Consider the following 25502-nt stretch of genomic DNA (forward strand, 5'->3'; position numbering starts at 1 on the left):
AAGATGCTGGAGTATGAGACCCGTTATACTCCGCTGGAGAAGGCTTGCTTGGCCTTGGTATGGGCTACCAGAAAGTTGAGGCACAACTTGTTAGCTCACTCTGTAATTCTGGTTTCGAAATTAGATCCCGTCAAATATGTCTTCGAGAAACCAACACTTACGGGTAGACTAGCTCATTTGTTGCTTCTTCTCTCCCAATTTGATTTGAAGTATATGACTCACAAGTTTGTGAAATGGAGAGCGGTAACGAAGTTCCTAGCCGATCACCCAGTGGAGGGAGACGAAGTAGTAGAGTATTTGTTCCCAGACGTGCCATTCTGCAAGTCAAGGAAGAGATTTGGGATAGGGGTGTTGTTGATAGCAACCGACAATTCCCACATACCTTTAGCTTTCAAACTCCAGTTTAAAGTATCTAACAACGAAGCAAAATACGAGGCATGTATCGTTGGCTTGGAAGCTGCCTTGGAACTAGGGGCAAAATGGTTAGACGTCATTGGGGACTCGAACCTGGTTGTGTCTCAAGAAAAAGAAGACTGGAAGGTTAAAGAAGAAAGGATGAAAATCTATCACCAAACCCTGGATGTTTTGATTCCTAGGTTTGAGAAGTTAACCTTCATGCATCTGTTAAGAGAGAACAACAAGTTCGCTGATGCCTTATCAACTCTATCTTCCATGATAGACATCATTTTGGGAGTCCGGATGCGTCCAATCATTATTGAACAAAGGTATGTGCCAGTTTATGAGTTAATCGCCGCAATAGATGAAGTACAAGATCAAAATCCCTAGTATCATGACATTTGGAACTTCTTGGAAAAGGAGGCTTATCTACTAGGGGCAAATGCCAAAGATAAAAGGGCAATACGGCGAATGACCGCTTAGTTTATCATCTGTGGGGTTAAATTGTACAAACGAGGCCATCTGGGGATGCATAAATTGTGTGTTGATGAAGAAGAGTTGAAGCGCTTGATGCAGGCCATCCATGGAGGAGAGTGTGGATCACACATGAGCGGAATGATGCTAGCTCGAAAAATTCTCAGACAGGGTTACTACTGGTCAACCGTGGAGGAGGATTGTATTGGTTTTGTTCGGTGATGCCACAAATGTCAAATTCATGCAAATCGCATGAATATCCCGCCGTCGAAGCTGTACAACATGACTTCATCATGGCCATTTTCAGTTTGGGGAATTGATGTTACTGGGGCAATTACTCCGAAGGGTTCAAACGACATGAGTATATCCTGGTGGCAATAGACTACTTTACAAAGTGGGTCGAGGCCCAATCCTACGCAGTACAAAAAGCGTCACACGTAGCCAAGTTCATCAAGAATAATATCATCTGTCGTTATGGGGTCCCGAATGAGATTATTTCAGACAATGGCTCCCACTTCAAGACAAAAGTGGTCGACTTGTTAGAGAAATACAATATGGCGTTTCATAAGTCATCCACATATCGGCCACAAACCAACGGAGTTGTTGAGGCCGCCAACAAAAACATCAAGCATATTCTACAGAAGATGGTGGAAACCTACATTGACTAGCCAGATAAACTGCCATTTGCTCTTTGGGGCTACAGAACATCAATTCGAACATCTACTGGGGTAACTCAGTATTCTCTAGTTTATGGGATGGAAGTTGTTCTGCCGATTGAAGTTGAAGTTTCGTCGCTGCGAGTTATGGTTGAGTGCCAGATAGCAGAAGCGGATTGGTAGCAGAGTAGATTCGAGGAACTGATGTTGTTCGATGAGAGGAGGCTGAAAGCACTGTACCATGTCCAAGGATATCAACGCAGGATTGCCAGGGTTTTCAACAAGAAAGTTAAGTCTAGGAATCTGAAAGAAGCGGATTTGGTGCTCAAAGACAACCGAGCTCCCATCCACGATCCTAGGGGCAAGTTTAGGCCTAATTGGACTGATCCTTATATCATCAAATCTATCTGGTCGGCTGGAGCTGTAGTTTTTATGGACCTAGATGGCCTCGAATTCTCCTAACCAATCAATATGGACAAGTTAAAAAAATACTATCCCTGAGTGACTCACTAGGAAGAAAACTTGAAAGGGCGACCTCGGCAAAAGTTAGAGCACAAAAAATTTGAAATAAGAAAAGCTGAGCTCGCAAGGTTGAAAACCCAGAAAGGGCGGCCTTGGAAAAAGTTAGAGCGTAAACGGAGAGTGTTAATATCCGAGTGAACCCGAACCGAACTACGTAAGGCTTGATTCCCATCTTCGGGATACATAGGCAACTTCATTCTGAAGTCCAGCCATAAACACTTCCAAATCAACTGTGTCCATGTGATTGTTTTGATCATCTTTGTCTTTTTTACATCCAAGAGTTCAATTGTGATCTTTGTTATCAAAGCTGGTTACTGTACAGTGCAGTGCTCTTCAGACAAGGGGCAACTTTCCAGTTATTGGATTCGGGGTTGTACGTCTCAAGGATAGATTACGGGTGTGTCCATTTGTGATCCTTATGAAAAATGATTTCGAAAAGTTTTAATAAAAGTTGATTTAGTTCAAATTAATCTTTTTACAACTTAGACTATCTTTGGACCAAAAGGAAAATTTTCAGTAACCACAACCTTCAATTTCTTTGATTTCAATACAGAGTTCTCCAACTCTTGATAGAAATCGAAATTGCTTTTTATTACATTCAAAAGGAAAACTTGAAAGTACAGATTAAAGCAATAAACTTGGGGCATAGTTGAGTCAGGTGTTCCTGCATCCCCTCCCAGAGCTTGTGGAAGCTTCAGATGCCAAAGTAGGTCCAGTTTGTGCCCCATCTTCAAGCCAAGCTATGCATTCGCCAGAAAGGGCGTAACTGAAATTGGGAGTGGGAGCCAGAAGTTCTATTGTCCTCCATGCAGTGGTATATCAAGCTAGTTGTGAGCCTCGAATTGGAAATGAAGCTGGGTACTCTACCGCTCTTCTGGGCAAGTCTGGTCCTGTCCGAACTGACGCCAGAACCGAAATGCAAAGTAGAAGACACAGTGGGTCAAGCTAATTAACTGAATGCCAGGCTATCGGGACATGCTGGAACTCATCTTGGGTAGATCAAACCAGGGGCAATGCCAAGTCATGTCAACAGTAGACCTGTTGCACATGCATTCGCACCACCACCCCTCGCTCGGGAAATCAACTAGCCATTGGGGAAAGAAATAGCCGTGAGCCGAAAATGCAGGGCAAGAGTCCACTATCTTCAACCTGTCCATGAGCCATACCTGGGGAGGGATGAAAAATAAGGGAGACTAAAGAATAGAGAGGTGTACGTGGAGAGAAAAAGTAAGAAAAGGGTTTTGAGAGAAAAAACAGAGCTTAAGGGCCGGGTGATGTGAGAAACACATGTGATAAGGGTGGGAAACATTACCTATAAGAGTAGTGGACTTCCTGCGAACCTGGTTGTCTCTTGGCGATGGAAAGCATCCAAGCCTATCAAAGTTTCGGCTAGTGTCAAGCCAATGCAGCTCTTGCATTCTTTCAAGCCTTGAGCTGCTTCAATCAAGCGAATGCTAGACCCTCCGAAGCCACGGGTAAGCAGGAAATGAGCTAACATGCATAAATAGAGGACATGCTGCTGAAAACCCTACTAGAGACTGGGAATGTCTAGTTCTTCGTTCTGAACCAAAGATCGGGCGTCGTGTAAAGTGAGCCCACACATTCTTCCTAAAGCTTGGATATGACCAAAATGTGACTGCAGTAAGATTTCGTCGTTACGCTGGGATTCCATCAAACTTGGAATTATTCGATTGTGGGGCATAGTTCTTGTCTCCCGAAGCTAAACACATGTGTAATCAGGTTCCAACATCTAGCTGCGGCATGGAGGAACGGAAAACACAGCGGGGCACGACTCAGTGGGAATAGTGCATTTATCCCTAAACCCCAGAATTTTAACTTTTCTGAGCCATCTAAAGTCGCAATCCAATCAGAAAGTTTTTCAGTGAAGAATGGCTCTATTTGTGATGAAATTAGAGTTGAAATGAAGAAACCACGAAGCTGGAGCTTTTGTAAAAGATAAGGCAGTGAGTGGAAGACAAGTGGCAGCAATCTGGAGGTTCCCTCCACTAGTGGCTGACCGGCTACTTTTGTAGTCGACCGGCCAGCAATAGTGGCCGATAGCCACTTTTGATGGCTGGCAGCATTTGTTTATGGCCGGTGGCTTCCCATTTTGCGTTGTGCTTCAAGAGGTAAAGGACTTGCCTTGTAGACTTTGTTTCAATCAACTGCTTGGTTATCATTTTACACTGTTTTGACTAGGTTTTTCAACCATAAAAAACTCTATTTTTAAGGTTTAAAAATGGTGGTTTAGGTCTTGGTGAGTTAGGGAGTTGTCTTCCTTATTTTGCTCTTTGGCTTGTGAAGCCCTTTGCATCATCTTTTAACATGTTTCAGTCAAACTTTTTAGGCCTTTAAACCACTAAAATTCAGAGTTATTTCAGTGGTAAAAAGTATGTTTTGAAGTCCAAAAATGGAGGGGTTAGCCTCCCCTCCTTGTGTCTCTCTTCTATGCCTAGTTAGCATCACATGATAGCATGATTTTGTGGCTTAACTTAGCTTAATCTTAGCATGATTTAGGCTCTATTTTTTCATGTTTCAACTCTATTTTGGGTTGGTTGGAGAATTCGTTGCTTGCTTTTTGTACTTGTAGTGCAATTGTGTTTACTAGTCTAGCATGCCTAATGGTTTACCTTATTTTTCTAGCTTGTGTTAGCTTGACTTAAGCACATTTTAGCTACTAATTTGGCCTACTTTTACTCTGTTTTGGGTCAATTAAGTCCTTCGGGGCATGTATTGCATGGCCATAGTGTAATGGTCTTCACTAGCTCATTGTTTTGAGGCTTTAAGCATGAAGTGTTTGAGGGGCTTGCATGTTATAGCATCATTTTGCATATGATTTCAGTGTATATAGCTCTGTAACATTCTCACTTATTTCACTCTTTCATTGACTTTGAGAGTTGTGCCTTGAGTCTTGTTTGCGAGCTAACATGTGAGCATGTTTTTCTAGCCTTTTGTGCCTAAATCTCAGCATGTTTTAGCCACTATTTTGGCATGTGTTAACTCTGTCCCGAGCTGGTTTGGCCCTTTCAAGCTTGTATTGCATGCCAATAGTGTTGTGATCTTCACTAACTTAATGTTTTAGACTCTTAGCATGACTTGCATGTGTTGCTTGCATGATTTAGTGTCTTTTTGCATGCCACTTCAGCACTGAAATATCTGCAACCTCCCTCTATTCTTCACTTTTTACTTTGTTTTGAAAGTGGTTTTGAGCCTCTTGTTAGCTTGATTGTGGAATTGAGGCTCTCATGCCTAATGGTTTAATTCGTTCGGGAGTTCATTACCAACAGCATGAGGCCTCTTTAATGCTCAAGGTACTTGTGGCTTAAGCCCTTTTTCCAATTAGAGGACTCTCACCTTGGACATAACTAGTTAAAGGACCAATCGATAATGTAAAATGTGTACACAAAATTAACCAAGTAAAACTTGAGCAAGAAAAGCATATTTGTGTTTCATTGCATGTGTTTGGATCGGACATTAATCCAAACACAAGAAAAATGGGACGTTTCATACTCAAAGTGATGAAACGTGCTACTTTTCTTAGTCACCGGCACCCTTGATCATGCATGATAGGGAGGTGGTTGTTTTGGTCTTGATTGTGCATTCATTGACCATGTACAAGCTTGGTTCTCTAGCCATCATGCATTGAGAATGTCTAGTTGATGGCTTAAGAGCCAAGAATTGTACACCTTTGAGCTTGAGAAATGAAAAGGAGGGCAATAGTACATATATTGTTTGAGAATACATTGTTTTGCCTCTGTTTGCTCTCTGTTGCAGCAAAAAGGAGAATTCCAGGAAAGGGTGGCCAACCGGCCACCTTTTGTGGCCGACCGGCCATCAGTGGAAAGTTTGTTTAGTATGTCCTAGAGGTGGAGCAGAGGCAGTCTGGAAGTTGGTGCAATTTTCAGAGATCAACGAGTGCAAACAGAGGCATCCAAAGGCAAGGTGATGGATTTTTGGGAGGAAGTAACCGAGCATGCATGCATCCCTCATCCCTTGAGGCCGTTTAAATTGTTTTACTAGTTAGTTAGTGTAGTTAATCATTCAAATTCGTTTTGTAATATTTTAATTAGCTTAGCATAGCTAGTTATTCAATTGTATTGTAATAATTAATTAGCTAAGTTAGTTAATTAGTTGCTTTGTAATAATTAGCTTAGCTTAGTGTAGCTTAGCTGATTCATTCGGGCCCTCCTTCGTGGGGGCGTAATGTTGTAATAAGTGTGCGTGCGTGTGTGCATGTCTTTCAACCCCGCGTCTTTCTCCCTTTTATTTAACTGCTTTCGATGGTTAGATTAGGGTCATTTTCAATTAGCATACCTTATGCTTGCATGTTTGCATCATTCATTTGTCTTGCATGCACCGAGGCTTGGCACATCATTCAAACTGCATCGTATTTCAATACTTATTTGAATACGTGTTTCAAAGCATGCGATCAAATTGTTGCAAAACCATGATTAGGTAGCCAAGCCTATTCAGTTGCATTATTGCATGTGTTGCATTAGGCATCTTAACATAGTTAAGATCATGTATATTTCTAACTAGCTTTTGTTTTGGTTTGGAGTACACTGTAAGTTTTACGTTTTAGCATGCTTGCATGAGTGTGAGTGTTGCCATGATTCGCATGCTTGCCATGAGGCTATGTGCTTACTTGATTAACTGTATGAATGCCTGTGGATGAAGGCTTGTTCCTTCAATTGGAACAATTCAACGAGTGTGAGTTTTAAGCCTACTTTGCGAAGTGGCAAATCATATTTTAAGCCCACTTGAGGGTGGCAAATCCACATTTTTAAGCCCACTTGAGGGTGGCAAATTCAAACCATTTTGGAAAACAAACATGAGTTGATTTGTTCCAAATCTTGCGACTTAGTCTATACTTGTTTTGTGTGCGTCACATAGTTAAGCTAGCTAATAACCGGAATAAGAACACATGTTTTTTTAAAACAACATATCATGATTAGTTGAGGTCAATCCTTTGATCGGGCGAGCGGGGGTGCTCATTTTAGTACCTTCCCCTCTTGTACCCAAGTTCCTGAGCCGAGGCAACTTTGGTGACGACGAACACGTGGCCTTTGGCACGAGTCAGGGTTTCCTAAATTTCCCAAAACAAAATATTTAGGTGGTGACTCTGTAATCTGGAAAAGCAGTCCAATTTTGGCATTATTTGATTTAAAATTTGATTTTCCAAAATGATTTGCCGGATCGGACTCTTTGGTGTTTATCAATCTCACATTGCACTTTGTGAGATTAGATTCAGAACTATGACAAGAGTCCGAACTGTAGGACCAATTCGAGCTCTTCAAAAGGGGTGGCGCGAAGAAAGTCGAGTCTACAACCACCACGATTTGAATTAGATAACCCAGGATCAGAACACGCATGCGGATGCCCTTGCTTGCCTAGCCTCCGCCATTAACTCATAAATCAAATGAATAATCGAGGTAGGGTTCATCCTAGAGGCGAGCATCACCTCTTCTGAACCAGTTCAAATTAACATCATTGAACCAGGACCAAGTTGGATGGACCCTATCTTTGTATTTCTATCCTTAGAACAGCTCCCAATGGACAAGAAAGAAGCCCACAAGCTGCGAAATAAAGCCCTGCAATACTCTCTGGATCGGCAGGGAAAGCTTTACAAAAATTCTCTCTTTGGGTCGTACCTGGAATGTGTCCACCTAGATAAAGTTGAGGAACCCTTGAGTGAAATATATGAAGGTAGCTGTGGTGCCTATTTTGGAGGGCACTCATTGGCCCACCGAGCCATAACACAGGGGTATTATTGGCCGACCATGCAAACAGATGCCGAGAACTACGTAAAGAACTGCGAACAATGCCAAAATTTTTCCCCTTTTACTCATCTGCCAACTGAAGAATTAAACTCCATTACTAGTCCTTGGCCGTTCACTCAATGGGGACTTGATATCGTAGGACCATTACCGCGGGCTCTAGGGAACAAACGATTCCTGATTGTCGCAACAAATTATTTTACATAGTGGGTCAAAACAGAGGTATTAACACATATTTGAGATGTCGATGTTAAATGTTTTGTATGGAAAAACATCAAAAAACAATTCGGCATACCGAGAGCACTAGTCTCTGACAATGGCACCCAATTCGATTGTGGCGTCTATCGGGAGTTATGCAACACATAGTATCCGGCCCTACTTTTCCTCGCCAGCATACCCACAAAGCAACGGTCCGGCTGAGGCCTCCAGTAAAGTGATGCTAGACGGCATCAAGAAACAATTTAAAAATGCCAAAGGTAGGTGGGTTGAAGAATTGCCCAGTGTATTGTGGGCTCATCACACTACTCCGAGGCGATCTACTGGAGAAACGCCGTTTGCTTTGTGCTTTGGGACACAAGAAGTCATCCTTCTTGAAATCGGCCTGCCCACACTAAAATCAAAGGTTATTGACATGGGCTGTAATGACATGATGTTGGCCCTGGATCTGACTTTGATTGAAGAACGCTCAGATCGTGCTCTTGCGTGCATGGTGCGGTATCAGCAGCAGCTCGCCAAGTCATATAACCAGCGCGTGCAGTTGCGTCGTTATACACCTGGAGAACTGGTCCTCAAAAAGTGCTTCCTGCTGCTAAGAATCCAACATACGGTAAATTAGGCCCCAATTGGGACAATCTTTATCAGATTGATTCAATTGGTGAAATATGGGCGTATCGGCTTTCAGACATGGCCAGCAGAAGGTTGCCACGCCCCTGTGTAGACTCGACTTTCTTCGTAAGCCCCCCTTTCGGAGAGGCGCGAATTGGTCTCCTACAGTTTGTACTCCTGTCACAGTTCTGAATCTAATCTCACAAAGTGCAATGTGAGACAGATAAACACCAAAGAGTCCAATTCGGCAAATCATTTTAGAAAATCAGATTTTGAATCAAATAATGCCAAAATTGGACTGCTTTGCCAAATTATAGAGTCGCCAACTAAATATTCTATTTTTGGGAAATTTAGGAAACCCTGACTCGTGCCAAAGGCCACGTGTCCGTCATTACCAAAGTTGTCTCGGCTCGAGAACTTGGATACGAGAGGGGAAGGTCCTGAAATTAGCAGCCCCACTCGCCCGATCAAAGATCGGTCTCTACTAACATGATATGTCGTTTTATAAACCTTATGTGTTCTTATCCGGTTATTAGCTGACTTTACTATGTGACCCACACATACAAGTATAGACTAAGTCGCAAGACTTGGAACAAATCAATTCATGTTTGTTTTCAAAAATGGTTTGAAAGTGCCACTCGCAAGTGGGCTAAAACGCGGATTTGCCACCCTCAAGTGGGCTTAAAGCATGATGATTTGCCACTTCGCAAAGTGGGCTTAAAACGCACATTCATCGAATTGTTCCAATTCAAGCAACAAAGCCTTCATCCACAGGCATTCATGCAGTTAAGCATTTAAGCAAATAGCCTCATGGCAAGCATGCTATCATGGTAACACTCACACTCATGCAAGTATGCTAAAGCGTAAGACTCACAGTATACTCCGAGCTAAAACAAAAGCTAGTTAGAAATATGCATGATTCCTAACTATGTTAAAATGCCTAATGCAACACATGCGATAATGCAATTAAATAGGATCGGCTATCTAAGATGGCATATGAATGCAAAAATTTGATAACATGTATTCAAATAAGTGTTGAAATACAATGCAGTTTGTATGATGCACCGAGCCCGGTGCATGCAAGACAAATGAATGATGCAAACACGCAAAGCACAAGGTATGCTAATCAAAACGTGCCCTAAACTAACCATCGAAAGTGGTTAAGTAAAAGGGAGAAAGAAGTCGGGTTAGAAGACATGGACACACACACGCACCCTTATTACAACATCGTGCCCTCTCGGAGGAGGGTCCGAATAAATAAGCTAAGCTATGCTAGGCTAAGCTAATTATTACAAATCAACTAATTAACTAACTTAGCTAATTAATTATTACAAACCAATTAAATAACTAGCTATGCTAAGCTAAAAATATTACAACACAACTTAAATAATCGGCTACACTAAGCAAATTAAAGCAATAAAATGGCCTCACGGGCGAGGGAGACATGCATGCTTGATTGGCTTCCTCCAAAAAATCCATCACTTTGCCATCGGTTGCCTCTGTTTGCACTTGCCCTAATTTCTTAACACTGAACCAACTTTTAAAACTGCCTCTGCCTCAAAACAGGAATATTTTGGCACCAAAATGGACTGGTGGCCGGTCGGCCACAAAAAGTGGCTGCCGGCCACCTTGACTAGCTAGTTGGCTAGTACAAGTGGCCGGTCGGTTACTGCAAGTGGCCGGTCGGTTACTGCAAGTGGCCGGCTGGCCACCTGCTTTTCCAAACTTCTGGATTTGCTGCAACAGAGAACAATAGAGGCACATCAATGTATTTGCAAGGAAATGGGTGTACTGCCACCCTTCTCATCATTTCTCAAGCTCAAAGGAGTGTGGCACTTGGCTCTCAAGCCAACAATCAAGCATCTCAACGCATGATGGCCAAAGAACCAAGTTTATACAAGCTTAGTGAATGCGCACATAAGACTCAAAGTGCCATCACCCTATCATGCATGATCCAGGGTGATAATGACCAAGAAATGTGATATGTTTCATCACTTTGAGTATGAAACATCCCACATTTCTTGTGTTTGGATTAACGTTTGATCCAAACACATGCAATGCAAACAACATGCTTATCTTGTTCACATTTTACTTGATTCAATTTTGTTTACACATTTTACATTATCAAGCCATTCTTTAACCGATTAAGTCTCAAGTGATTGTCCTCTAATGAGAGAGAGGCCAACCAAAGGATAGTTTAGGACATGAGAGAGATCATGCCTTTGGCTAGGAGGAACCCTCAAAACAGGGTTAAAGCCATTTGAGCACGAACTCTATCATGTTTAAACACAACCACATAGTCAACCAACCCTCAAAGCAAAATAAAAAATGAAGAAATGTGGGAGGTCGCAAAATTCCAATGCTGAAATGGCATGCTAAGACACTAAATCATGTAAGGAAAGCATGCAAGACATGTTCAAGAGCCAAAAACATCAAAGCTAGTAAAGTGCATTACACAAGAGGCATGCAATACTAAGCTTAAATGATCAAACCAACTCTGGACAAAGCTTAATCATGCCAAAATAGTGGCTAAAATGAGCTGAGATGGTAGCATGAAAAGCAAGAAAAACATGCTCGCATGTTGGCTCACAAACAAGGCATAAAGCATAACTCTCAAAAGCGATGAAAGAGTGGTATATGTGAGAGTGTGACTAAGCTATATGCACTGAAATCACATGCTAAATGATGCCAAGACATGCAAAAATCACAAGCACAGCATGTTAAGGGCCTTGAAACTCAAAGCTAGTAAAGGCCTTTGCACTATAGCTATGCAGTACATGGCTCATATGACCAAGACCACTCAAAACAGAGTTAAAGCATGTCAAAACATCAGCAAAAACATGTTGAGATAGAGCTAACACAAGCTAGAATGGTTGGCTAACTCATTAAGCATGATAAACTAGTAAGCATGATTACACTACAAGTGTAAGAAGCAAGCAACAAGTGACTTAACCAGCCAAAAACAGAACTAAAGAAAGTCAAAATAGTCACAAAAACATGCTGAGATCAAGCCATGAGATGGTAGAAAAACATGCTCACATGTTGGGCCATCAACACTTACAAAGAAGGCACCAGAAGGGGAGGCCACCCCCTCCTCTTTTGGACCTCAAAACCAACTTTTTACCACTAAAAAACCTCTGAGCTTTATTGGTTAAAAATCCTAGAAAAGTTACTTTAAAAGGCTTTGAAAGATGGCTCAAAAGGCTTCACAAGCCAAAGAACAAAGGGAGGAAACCACCCCCTAACTCCAAACAAACTTCAAACCACTATTTTAACCATAAAAATAGAGTTTTTTAGAAGTTAAAACCAACCTAAAACTAGCATGCAAAGGTGGGCAAATAAGCAACTAAGACAAAGTTTTAAAGAGGGTAAGGCTTTACCCTTGAAGCACAGCAACAAACAACACAATTTCTGGGCCAAAACCAACTTTAGGAGCTCCAAACAAGCCTTAAGGAACCTCAGCTCCAAGATAGGGATATTTGATCAAGGCCCACTTTGCAAATATATTGAGAAAGCTCACTTTCAAGCACAAAATAGAGAGAGAGAGAGAGAGAGAGAGAGAGAGAGAGAATTTTTGCTCATAAAAATTTTGAACCCCTCAAATAGGGGAGGGACCTCCCCTTATATAGAAAACAAGCAAAAAGCTTGTTTCCATCCCTCTATTCACATGTATAGAGGATGCCTTCAATGACCAACACCTGGCACATAAAATATCTGAAAAAAGAGAAAATTGGCCGTCGGCCACTTCAGGTGGCCGGCTGGCCACCTCCCTTAGCTGACCGACCACTTTAAGTGGTCGGCATGAACGAAAAGTGGCCGACAAGTGCCAAAAGTGGCCGGCAAGACCTTTTCCCTCCAGTCAAGAGGCACCAAGGTTTAGCCTAAAAACAAGGCCAAAACACAGAGGAGTTAGAGGTTCAAAGACAGGGCACTCAGCCGAGACCTTCAAGTGCTCAAAACGAGCACAAACATGCACAATCATCGAGTGCACAAAGGATGACGTCAAAGTCTTGAGGTCGGTCAAAAATGGGGTGTCTACAGTTGCCCCTCTTTGATAGAACTCAAAAGTCATGAAATGACGGGAGTGAATGTCAAAGCCTAGAGATGACCCATTTTTGACAAGACCGAAGACTTAGACAAACAAGCAAGACAACCATATAGATGCGCCTGCAAGCAGGGGCAAAATGCAAATGACATGCATGACGCAGGACATAACTTATGATCATGCAATGAGGGCTGTAATGAAACATCTAGATGCAAATGTTGTGCAAATAAATGCTACAGCAAACTCGTACATACACAAGTAAACACGAGCCAAACCACATCTCATGTAGAAAGGATGTAAGAAAATTATGCAATCTTAACTGCGCCTCACGCAGGAAAGGTAAAGAACAACAATCTTCGGGCGCACTCGGGGCTGTAAACAAGATCCCAACGCATGGCACACGCGAGGAAAAAGGTAGTGCGAACTTAAGGACACACCCTAAGGTTCCGAGCCACAAAGAACAACGATAACAAGTGAAACACATTCAACCTATTATGCAATCAAATAAAAAAGCGGTATAAACATCGGGATCTATCTAGATCCATTTAACCGAAGCATCCTAAAACGCCACACGCGAGAGGGAAAAGGGAGCGGTGCAAACATCGAAGGGTGGTATAAATATCGGAGCACACTCCAATGTTTCTAACCAACAAAAGAGGTATAAGCGTCGGAACACGATCCAAACGCTTCTAACCGGAGGGGTGGTATAAACCTCGGGCACACAACCCAAGTATTTCTAACCAAAACAAGGTATAAGCGTTGGGTACACATCCCAAACGTTTCTAACCGGAAGGGTGGTATAAACATCGGGCACGCAACCTAATGCTTCAAACCAACAAGGTGGTATAAGCGTCAGACACATGTCCCAAACGCTTCTAACCGAAGGGGTGGTATAAACATCGGGCACACAACCCAAGTGTTTCTAACCAAAACAAGGTATAAGCGTTGGGCACACAGTCCAAATGCTTCTAACCAAAGCCAAGACATATAAACATCAGGCGTACCCGAATGTTTCTAACCAAAGCAAGACGTGTAAGCACCGGACGTACCCGAATACTTATAACCGAAACAAGGTGTGGTGTAAGCACCGAGCGTACCTGAATACTTTTAACCAAAACAAGGTGTTCAAAGGACAGGAATGATCTTACCCGGAATTCCTCTGAATGAACTGTACATATAATATCGTCTGGTTGCGCCAGCTTTGAATGAACCGTACATATAATATCATCTACACAAGAAAGAAACTTTGACAAGTACAGTACAATAGGAATGCATGTTCTATGCGAGATTGACAGCATGACACAATGCTTAGCGAGGCATGTTTCATGCACATTAAGCGTGGAACGAAACAGAAGCATATCTTATGCAACAAAACATGGAGCATATTCTATGTAATACCGAATGCATACACAATGCAATAGGTGCGGACAACTTCTATGCGAATGTAAGAGCATACGCAATGCAATACAACATGACATGCATATTCGATGTAGCATAAAAACGTAACGCAATGCAATGCATCATACATATTTTGTGCACAATAATAACGATGCACATGCAATGCAACATCAATAGCATTTTTAATGCAAAACACTAAGTAAGGAAATGCGTGTCTGAAAAAGACCGATTCAATTGCGACCTCTGATTTACCTCTTGGAGGAGTTATAATGTATTTCAAAAGGATGCACCCCGTTCATGCCGGTTGACGATGAGTCACACATCGAAGACACGAGTTGAACTTTCGCAGAGACACTTTGAGTTGAAAAGTGGACTTTTCTTGCACTTTCTCAAAAGTCAAGGACTCAAAATAGCCTAAAAACACATAAGGAGTGCACTGGAATCCTGTCGACCACTTTTAGACAGTGCCGGCCACTTGTCATTTCGGTCGGCCACAAAAACTGGCCGGTCGGCTAATTGCAGCAGAGTCGGGGCAGTTCGTTCCATTTACATGGAGAACTTTAAAAACACTTCCCCAAGTCACTTTTTCTCACACCCACAGTGCCGAAATCACCTCTCCTTGCTTCCCAAACATATTTTCCTCTCAGATCTGTGCTCCATACGCGTTTTCCAACGCCCCTCGCGAAGTTGATTCGCTAAAACCCTTCGGTTTCCTTCGCTTTGAACCGAACAAAAATTGATTTCGGAGCCTTTTCCTCCATTTTCACCATTCGAGTTTGTTTTCCTCAAATTTTTCTTGAGTTTAGCACCTTTTCTCGGGCTTTGACTTTCTTTGACTTTTTCTCTTTCCGAGAGTTGACTTTTTTTGACTTTTTGCATTTTTCGCCCATTTTGCTCATTTTCGCCTACTTTTCACCTTCTTTCTAGATGGCAGACGACGTTCCACACGATAGGGGTTCTCCGAAGATGGGGGAGGAGCCAGAGTACATTCCACTACCACCCAGAGTGCGGCCATTCGATCCAGCGACGTACCATCCCAAGGCACATATACTACCATCTAGCACAATCCGCCACTTCACTGGATTTGCACGGTGCGCACCTGCGGACCTGCTGCTACAGGAGCCATAGTCTCATTTGTCCCACGACACCCCTGAGGTACATACTGCACTCTTATATTCTCTGCGATGCACTCTACATTTCTCGTATAGCTCGCACTTTTTACACTGTATTTTATCTGCTCATACATGTACACACTACATTTCTGCTCATTCTAAACACATTCACACACTGCATATTTGCTCATCCACACAGGCTGACTCCCGTTTTATCTGCGGATACGGGTCTACCATGGCGACGGAGTGGTATATGGACCTCCCCGACGGCGTTCGGCAGATTGTTGATGATGTAGGGTTTGGCTTGTTCTGCATGGGACTCTCGCGTCTCATGGCGAGTAGGACCCTTCTAGGCACATTGGTAGAGAGATAGTGGGACACCACCAACTCCTTTCATTTCTTTACGGCCGGGGACATGACGATGACCCCGAATGACTTCTCCATACTGATAGGCCTTGAGGTAGGAGGCCAGCTAATCCCATACGACTTCGACATGGGCGAGTGCGAGGCTACTTGGACCTATCTATTGGGAGCACACCTGCCCATCTTCCGAGGATTAGGCTTAGTCCAGTATACTTGGTTCACTGACCACTTCAGAGGGGGGGAGCGCGCGACGATCGAGGCGACAAAGTAGTACACCCAAGGTTTCCTCATGTTTCTCTTCGGCACCACCTTGTTCACTGACAGGGTGAACATCGTTGGGCTGTATCTTCTAAGCGCCTTAGTGGACCTGTCCCAAGTGTGACACTATGATTGGGGCGGCGCTGGCCTCGCCATTCTTTACTGCTACATGAGTTCGACCTCCTGCAGGAGCGGGAACAGAGTAGGGGGCTATTGGAGAGCCTGGAAGGTATGCTATTTAGCTTTACATTTTCTGCCATGCTTTCTGCTTTGCACTTTCTGTACACTGCACACTACACATTGCAAACACAATCTGTTTTCTGTTTATCATACTCTGTGCACTACGCACACTGTGTACTATACACACTTCACTTTTTGCACTTTCTATATTCTGTACTTTCTACACATTACACACATACTTTACTTTCCGCATTATCTGTGTTTATTTGTATTTTCACTACCACCGTCTTACTTTTCACAACTATGGGTATACGCCTATTTCCCGACACTTGCTCCCGAGCCAGAGGTCGAGACGCTGCTCGAGGTACCATATTCACATCGATATGACGGTCGGTGCCAGCCTAGGGCTTGAGAGACTCTCCCCTACCTTCACCAGTACTTCGACACCGTGAGAACCGTGGAGGTAATTCAAAACGTATAGTTTTTCCCGCTTTCAGGTTCAATTTATTTGGCATATCTAATGGTAACTTATCAGTCTCTGTACTTGCTGTCTGCAGATCACATGACAGCCCTGGGCGGTGATGCCAGATGGTACCAAATTTCATTTTGCTGTGGCTCGGGGCACCTCTCAATATTGACTCCTGCTTGAAGGGCCAGTAGGACAGGCCTAGTTTCTTGGAGAGCGCTTCATGTGCCAGACACTAGGCATGCCATTACAGTCAGTTCCTTTGCCACCTTCACCGTCTATGCGGGCCACAGATAGTCTCTCCCCTCAGGAGCTTACTTACTTTATACGAGATGCAGATGCAGACCGGTTCATCAGGGAGGGGGACTATACGATATACATTCAGGCGTACCTCATGCCTCCTCTGGCAGGTGCTCGTGCTCACACGGGGAGGACAGATGATATTGCTTCATCGAGGAGGGCTCAGGCCGCAGATGCTCCTTCGACGAGCAGCGCTCGAGCAGCAGATGTCCCCTCGACGAGCAGGGCACGGGCACCGAGGGGTGAGGCTAGAAAGATGCCTCCTACCAGGCACAGTGTTGGATGGCCTGATCTTGCGACTAAGCTGACAGGTTAGCGATACTCTGGGGTGCCCTATCAGATTCCACTTGAGCCCCTGTTGCCTGGTCACCGATATGTCAGGACACCTAATTCACCACCGGTATACTTTACGGCTTTCATTCATTTCATTTTCGCTCAGATGCTTATTCATTCATTCACAGATTGTTTCAGATTGCATTTACAGCCCTCCCTAGGATATGTCGAGGGGTTACTCATGGTATTGGCCTCATTTGAGGGCATGATCTTGAGGAGAGAGACGATGCTCAGCTCTCACGACATACAGGTGATTTTTAGTTTTCTTGCATTTTGATTATCATATTTGTGCTGATATACTGAAACAAACATCTCAACCGAACATTTCCCCATATTGCACTGAACTGATACACTACATGTATAGACCACATCTAACACACTGCATTCACATACTGTACCTGACTTCTGTATGTACTCACTTTGCACACCATACTTGCATCTGTTACTCATTCTATGGCTGATATATTTAAACTGTCCTTTTAGGTCACACCTTTACAAACAGGACCTTCAGAGCCTTCTTTAGCAGCAGGGAGAGAGATTCTGGCACGCGACCGAGGGAGACGTCGGGAGCTTGTCAAGCACGATGACGATGATGAGTCCAGTGAGGACGAGGAGCCAGCGAGTCCCCAATCTGAGTCATCCGAGGGCGGAGACGATGGCACCGGCTCAGGTTCTGAGGGTGGTGACGATGTTGAGGAGGGCTCCGAGGATGGGAGCGGAGGCGGCTCTGGTTCAGGCTCCGGCTCAGATTCGAGGCGGTGGCACCGATGGCGATAGCTCAGGGTCTGCTCATCCGAGGAAAAGGATGAAGAGGGCCTCTCGATCCTGAGGTGGCTGGCACCGATTTAGATGTTTTTGCTTTGTTTTCTTTTTTGCTACTAGTGTTACCACATTGTACAGCCTTAGGCAGTTTCATTTTCTTAAAAACTTGTACGCTTTGTAAAAAGAAACCATGATTGGAATGAAAACAGCTTTTTGATTAAAAAGTGTTACATTTTGTATTCTGAGCATCGCATAACATCGCACAGCATGAAAATGGGATTGAGTTTCAAAACAACACATTCAAAATGCATTGTCTTAATCAGGTAGTGAACCAACTAACAACTGAAAGAACAAAACAACTCGATAAACAGTAAAAGGCCTGACAGGCTAATCAAATGTAAATACAACTCGAATAAGCAAATTGCAACAACTCGATAAACAAAACGAAGATGATTACAACTTGATAAACACATTGCAATAACTCGATAAACAAATTGCAACAAATTGAATTGAAACAAACTTGAAAACAACTCAACAAAACTGCAAAACCAAAGAGCAGGACGCGTCCAGAGTAGAACATAACACAGGTTTTTAGCATCATCATCACACAGGAAGACCCAAGGCACTCTGCTGGGGACAAAAAGAGGTTGTCTGCCACTTATAGCCATTGTCGGCCACTTTGTGGTGGATATTGGCCACTTAAGTGGCCGTCGGCCTGAAAAGGTGGCCGGTCAGCTACTTTAACTCGTCGGTCAGCCAGTTATGGTGGGAGCCTCCAGATTGCTGCCACATGTATTCCACTCAATGCTTTATCTTCTACAAAAGTTCCAGCTTCGTGGTTTCTTCATTCCTGCTCTATTTTTGCTCTAAATGGAACCATTCTTTGCCGAAAAACTTTCCGATTGGATTGCAAACTTGGATGGTACGGAAAAGCTGAATTTCTGGAGTTTCGGGATAAACGCACTATTCCCGCTGAGCCATACTCAGCTATATTTTCCATTCCTCCATCCCGTAGATAGATGTTGGAATCCGATCACACATGTTTTTAGCTTTGGGGGACAAGAGTTATGCCCCACAATTGAAGAATTCCAAGCTTTGATGGAATCTCGGCACAAAGAGGAGATCTTGCCCCAGTTCCATTTTGGCCACATTCAAGCTTTAAGAAGGATGTGCGAGCTCACTTTACATAATGCTCTGTCCTTGGTTCACAACGGGGAGTTGGATATCCCAAGCTAGATTCATCGGTTTTCTTATGTTGATGACCGCGGTGATCATGTTTGGCAAAGTTTTTGGCAGCATGCCCTCTGCTTGTGCATGTTAGCCCATTTTCTGCTTGGTCCTGGCTTCGGAGGGTCTAGGGTTCGCTTGATAGAAGTTGCCCAAGGCTCGAAAGAGGGCAAAAGCTGCATTGGCTTGACACTAGCCGAGATTTTAATGGGTTTGGATGCTTTCCATCGCCGGGAGATGACTAAGTTCGAAGGAAGTTCACTACTCTTGCAGGTAATGTTTCCCACCCTTCTCACATGTATTTCTTACATCACTCGGCCCTCAAGCTCTGTTTTTCTCTGAAAATCCTTTTTCACTTTTTCTCTCCATGTACACCTCTCTATTCTTTAATCTCTCTTATTTTTCATCCCTCCCCAGGTATGGCTCATGGAGAAGTTGAAAGTAGTGGACTCTTGTCCCGCATATTCAGCACGCGGCTATTTCTTTTACCAATGGCTAGTTGATTTTCCAAATGAGGGGTGGTGGAGCCACTGGATGTGCAACTAGTCCGTTGTCGACATTGCTTGGCGCTGCCCCTGGTTTGATCTGTCAGCATGTCTCTACAGCATGTCTCGCTAGCCTGGCATTCAATTGATGGATTTGACGCACTATGTCTTCTATTTTCCATTCTGGTTCCGGTGTCAGCTCGGTCACAACTAGACTTGCCCAGAAGAGGGGATAGAGTACCCACCTTCATTTCCGATCCGAGGCTCACATCTAGCTCGATATTCCACTACATGGAGAACACGAGAACTTCTGGCCCCCGCTCCTAATTTCAATTATGCCCTTTCTAGCGAATACATAGCCTAGCTTGAAGACGAGGCACAAACTGGGCCTACTTTGGCATCTGAAGCTTCCACAAGCTCTGGGAGAGGGCGCAGGAACACCTGACTTAACTATGCCCCAAGTTTATTTCTTTAATCTGTACTCTCAAGTTTTCTTTTGAATGTAATAAAAAGCAACTTCAATATGTATCAAGAGTCGGAGAACTCTGTATTGAAATCAATGAAATTGAAGGTTGTGGGTACTGAAAATTTTTCGTTTGGTCTAAAAATGGTCTAAGTTGTAAAAAGATTAATTTGAACAAAATCAACTTTTATTAAAACTTTTCAAAACCATTTTCGATTTGGATCACAACTAGACACACCCGGAATCTATCCTTGAGATGTACAACCCCAAATCCAGCAACTGAAAAGTTGTCCCTTGTCTGAATATCACTGCACTGGAGATCACAACCGAACTCTTGGATGCAAAAAAACAAAGATGACCAGAGCAACCACATGGACACAGTTGATTTAGAAGTGTTAATGGCTGGACTTCAGAATGAAGTTGCCTACGTATCCCGAAGATAGGAATCAAGCCTTACGTAGTTCGGTTAGGGTTCACTCGGGTTTTAACACTCTAACTTTTGCCAAGGCCACCCTTTCTGGGTTTTCAACCTTACGAGCTCAATTTTTCATATTTCAAATTTTTTGTGCTCTAACTTTTGCCTAGGTCGCCCTTTCGGGTTTTCGGCCTAGCGAGCCCCTCAAGGATAGTATTTCTTTAACTTGTCCATATTGATAGGTTGGGAGAAATTGAGGCCATCAAGGTCCATAAGAATGACAGCTCCACCCGACCAGATAGATTTGATGATGTAAGGGCCAGTCCAATTAGGTCTGAACTTGACCCTAGGGTCATGGATGGGAGCTCGGTTGTCTTTGAGCACCAAATCCCCTTCTTTCAGATTCCTCGACCAAATCCCCTTCTTTCAGATTCTTCGACTTAATTTTCATGTTGAAAGCCCTGGCAATCCTGCATTGATAACCTTAAATGAGGTACAGTGCTTTTAGCCTCCTCTCGTTGAACAGCATAAGTTTTTCGAACCTGCTTTGCTGCCAATCTGCTTCCGCTATTTGGCACTCAGCCATCACCCGCAGCGATGGAACCTTAACTTCGATCCGCAGAACAACCTCCATCCCATAAACCAGAGAATATGGAGTTGCTCCAGTAGATATTTGGATTGATGTCCTATAACCCCAAAAAGCAAATGGCAACTTATCTGGCCAGTCCCTGTAGGTTTCCACCATCTTATGTAGAATGTTGTAGACACCCCATTTTTGACCGTCCTCAAGACTTGGACGTCATCGTTTGAACACTCGATGATCATCCATGTTCGTGTTCATTTTGACTTCCTGGAGGTCTCGGCCATGCGCCTTGCCTCAAGATCTCTCAACTTGTCTGTTTTGTGCTTGGTTGTGGACCAAACACTTGTGTTTTTGCTTCTAAGGGAAGAGGGTGGCTTGTTTGCCATACCCTCAGCCCACCGGCCAAGGCTTGAAGCCATCGGCCCTATTTTATTGTCATCGGCCAAAACTATTAGCCGATCGGCACTATATTTGGTCGATCGGCACTTATGTTGGTCGATCGGCCATTTTTGGTGGGCGAACCCTGTTCATCTACTTTACGCAGATATCTTGTGCCAACTGGCACAGCTGGCATGCACAATTGACCATTTGCCCTTTGCTTAGCTTCTCCAAGAAGCTTTGCAAATTGGATTTCTATACGAGGGGAGGCCCTCCTCCCTTCTTAGGGGTTCTAAAATTAGGGTTAGAAAAAGTTGTATCTCTCTATCTCTATATCTCCCTCTCTCTCTATCATTTGTGTGTGTATTTGTGACCTAAAGTGATTTTTGTTCACACTATTGCACACAAACACCTAGCATTACACCATCCTTGGTTGTTGAGGTTCTAAGGAGTTGTTGTTAGGGTTCTTGAGTTGTTTTTATCAGAGAAAGGTGCTGGTGTTGTGTTCTTGAAGGTGTTCTTCAAGGGTGAGCATTCTTGCTTTAGATACCCCTTTCTTGCTTAAGCTTTTAGCCTTTCTTGCTTATTGTTTTAAGCTTAGCTATTAACTGATAAAAGTTCTATTTTTACTTTCTTTTGAACTTTGTTTAAGGTCATTTTGAGGTTTGGGGTTGTTTACCCCCTCCAAGGCCTTGTTAGGCCATCTTTTTTGGCCCTTGCTTTGAACTTTGCATGGCCTCTCTACCACTGAAATCCAGAGGATTTTCAGTGGTGGAGAGGTGGTTTTGGTGTCTTAAATAGGAGAGGGTCATCCCCTCTCCTTGTTGTCTTGAATACTAGCATAAGTGGCTTATGTTGGTAGCATGTGTCCTTAGCTTGTTTTAGCTTCATTTCAGAAAGTATTTAGTGTTGTTTTGCCATGATTTACCTCTGTTTAAAGTTGGTTTAGTGGTCTCTTGCATGCACCATATACTTGCCTTGCAATCCCCTCATTTGCCTTAACTTGTATCTAGCATTTATAGTACCATGCTTGCATGTTTTGGCTTAACTCCATGAATCTTTTAGCCTTGTTTTACCATGATAAAGCTCTTCTTTTCATTGTTTTGGTCATGCTTGCATTGTTTTGTATAGCTACCATGAAATCTAGCTTGCTAGCTTTGGGTGTTTAAGTCACTAGCATGCTTTACTTGGGCCATTTTAGTGGTTTGGCATCACTTGTTATGTTATTTCAGTCCATGTTTTATGCTTGTACACTTGCACTTATCACTCCTTTAATGTTTTAAAGAGTTTGTGTTTTATGCCTCATGAATGTGTCATCGTGTATGCCATCATGTTTAGGCCTCTAGGATGCCATTTCAATGTGTTTTTGGTCTTGTTCTAACATGCGATAACTCTGATTTTGGTTGCTTAAGTCATGCCATGTTTGGTTTTGATAGGTGTAGTGTAACACCTTTCTTGTAGCTTTACATGCCTCATGTTTTTGGCATCGTGTTCTAGCTTGTGTTGGCTAGTTTCGAGCTTGCTTTTGGTCTCATTTGGACCTGCCTTGGGACTATTTTAGGTCCCCTTGGCCCTTTGGGGCTTGCTTTGTATAGCCATGATTTGAACCCTTTGGCTAGTCTCAAGCTTTAAGTTTTCTTGCATGCTTTACTTGTGTAGTTTGGTTGATTTGGCATCATCCCTTACATGATTTCAGAGCTTAACATGTTTGTCACATGTCCATGTTTATCCTCTTTTAAGTGTGCTTAAGGGTTGCTCTACTATGCTTAAGTGTTAGGCCAATTGGCATGCATGTTTGTATGTGTTTTTGTCCTCATTTCCATTGCATTTTGGCCACTAATTTGGGCCTATTTGAGAGCTGTCCATTTTGATTTAAGTCCGTCCTTTGCATGTTGTTGCATGCTTGCCCTGCATGTTGTTGCATATTTAGTACCTTGCATGTTGTTACATGCTAGTATGTTGCATGCTTGTTGCATGCTTATCCCTTTATCATGTTGTCACATGCTTGTCTCATTTTGTATGTTGTTGCATACTTGTCCACCTTTGCATGCCTTGCATGCTTGAATGTTCATGTTGCATCTTGCATACTTTTTTAGGTTACATTGCATTTGGCATGCTTGTCACCATTAGCCTTGTATAGCATTGTCATTAACATGCTTATGTTACATTGGATTTGCATCATGCTTGAGTTGCTTGCATGCTTACTTGCATGCTTAGGTTGCATAGCATTGTATGTGCATCCCTTGCCTCTTGATCAAGCATGATAGAGGTTGGGGCCCCTTATGTGTTTTGGTGTGCATTTCATTTGATATTAATTACACATTCGACTCTTTTGGCCATCATGCATTGAAATGCGTGATTGGTGGCCCGAGGGTCGAGGACTATACTTTCTTGAGCCCATGACATGATAGGGAAGGTGGTCGTGCATACATTGTCTTGTAAATGCATTGCCATGCTCTGTTTGTTTTCTGTTGCAGCAAAACAGCATTCTGCAGGAAGATATGGCCGGCCGGCCATCTTCAGTGCCGATCGACTAAACATTGTTGGCTGAGATCCTCACAAATGGTCGATGACCAATTCCACATGGCCGATGTTCCTATATTTTGGCCGGTGACATCCCACAGTTCTCAGGGAGTGGTTCGGAAGCATCCTTGAGACTTGTGCAGTTTTCAGAGGTGTAAAACAGTGCAAACAGAGGCAACATGTGGCATGGCAACGGGTTTTCGAGTGAGGCGATCGAGCATGCATCATTCAATCATTCCGAGACGGAGCTACGGCAGCCTCTTTAGTTTCATAGCTTAGTTAATTTGTTTAAATTAGTTAAGGGTTTTGTAATATTTAATTAGCTAGGTAGTTGATTAATTATTCGATTTGTATTATTTATTCGGACCCTCCATCGAGAGGGCGAATTTTGTAATAAGTGTGCGTGAGTGTGTGAATGTCTTCCAACCCTATGTCTTCAAACCCCACATCTTTCTCTCTTTTACTTACCTGCTTTCAATGGTTAGTTCTAGGTCATGTTTCAATTAGCATTCTTATGCTAGAATGTTTGCATCATTCATATGTATTGCATGCACCGGGCTCGGCGCATCATGCTAACTGCATAGTATTTCAATTCCAAGTTGAATACATGTATCAAATTGTCGCATCTCATATGCCATCTTAGAATAGCCGAGCCTATTTCTAGTTGCATTTTGCCTGAGTTGCATTAGCCATCTTAACATGAGCTAGGATCATGCATTGATTACTAACTAGTTCTTTGTTTTCGCTCGAGGTACACTGCGAGCGTTTATGCTTTAGCATACCGCATGTGTGTAAGTGTTTCCATGATAGCATGCTTACCATGAGGCTATTTGCTTGCCTGAATGCCTGGGGGTGAAGGTTAGATTACTTGGATTGGAACAATCCATCGAAATGTGTGTTTTAAGCCCACTTGAGAGTGGCTAAATCATGTTTTCTAAGCACACTCGAGGGTGGCAAATTCACGTCTTAGCCTACTTGCGAGTAGTACCGTCAAACCATTTTCAAATAAGCAAACATAAAATGTTTTGTTCCAACTTAGGCGATTTAGTCTATACTTGTGTGTTGTGCGCATCACATAATAATTCTAGCTAATTAATCGGAATAAGAACACATGTGTTTTCAAAAACAAAATATCATGTTTAGTAGTTGCCGATCTTTGATCGGGTGAGCGGGGGTGCTCATAGATGACCTTCTCCAATCGTACCCAAGTTTCCGAACCGAGGCAACTTTGGTGATGACGGACACGTGGCCTTAGGCACGAGTCAGGGTTTCCTAAATTCCCCCAAAATAAAATATTTAGGTGGCGACTCTATATCTGGCAAAGTAGTCCATGTTTGGCACTTCTTTATTAAAAATCTTTTTTCCAAAACGATTTGCCGGATTTGGACTCTTTGGTGATTTATCGGTCGTGCATTGCACTTTGCGAGACTAGATTCAGAACCGTGACATTTGAGTCCGAACTGTAGCATGAAGCCCAAGGGCGTGTCTACAGGAAATTTGAGAACTTGACTCAAACTCATGATATCTTGTTTTGATTACACTTATGTGTTTCTTTGCATTG

This window comes from Camellia sinensis, chromosome 10, assembly GCF_055761805.1.
Source record: "Camellia sinensis isolate YWXY chromosome 10, ASM5576180v1, whole genome shotgun sequence".
Classification (NCBI taxonomy): domain Eukaryota; kingdom Viridiplantae; phylum Streptophyta; class Magnoliopsida; order Ericales; family Theaceae; genus Camellia; species Camellia sinensis.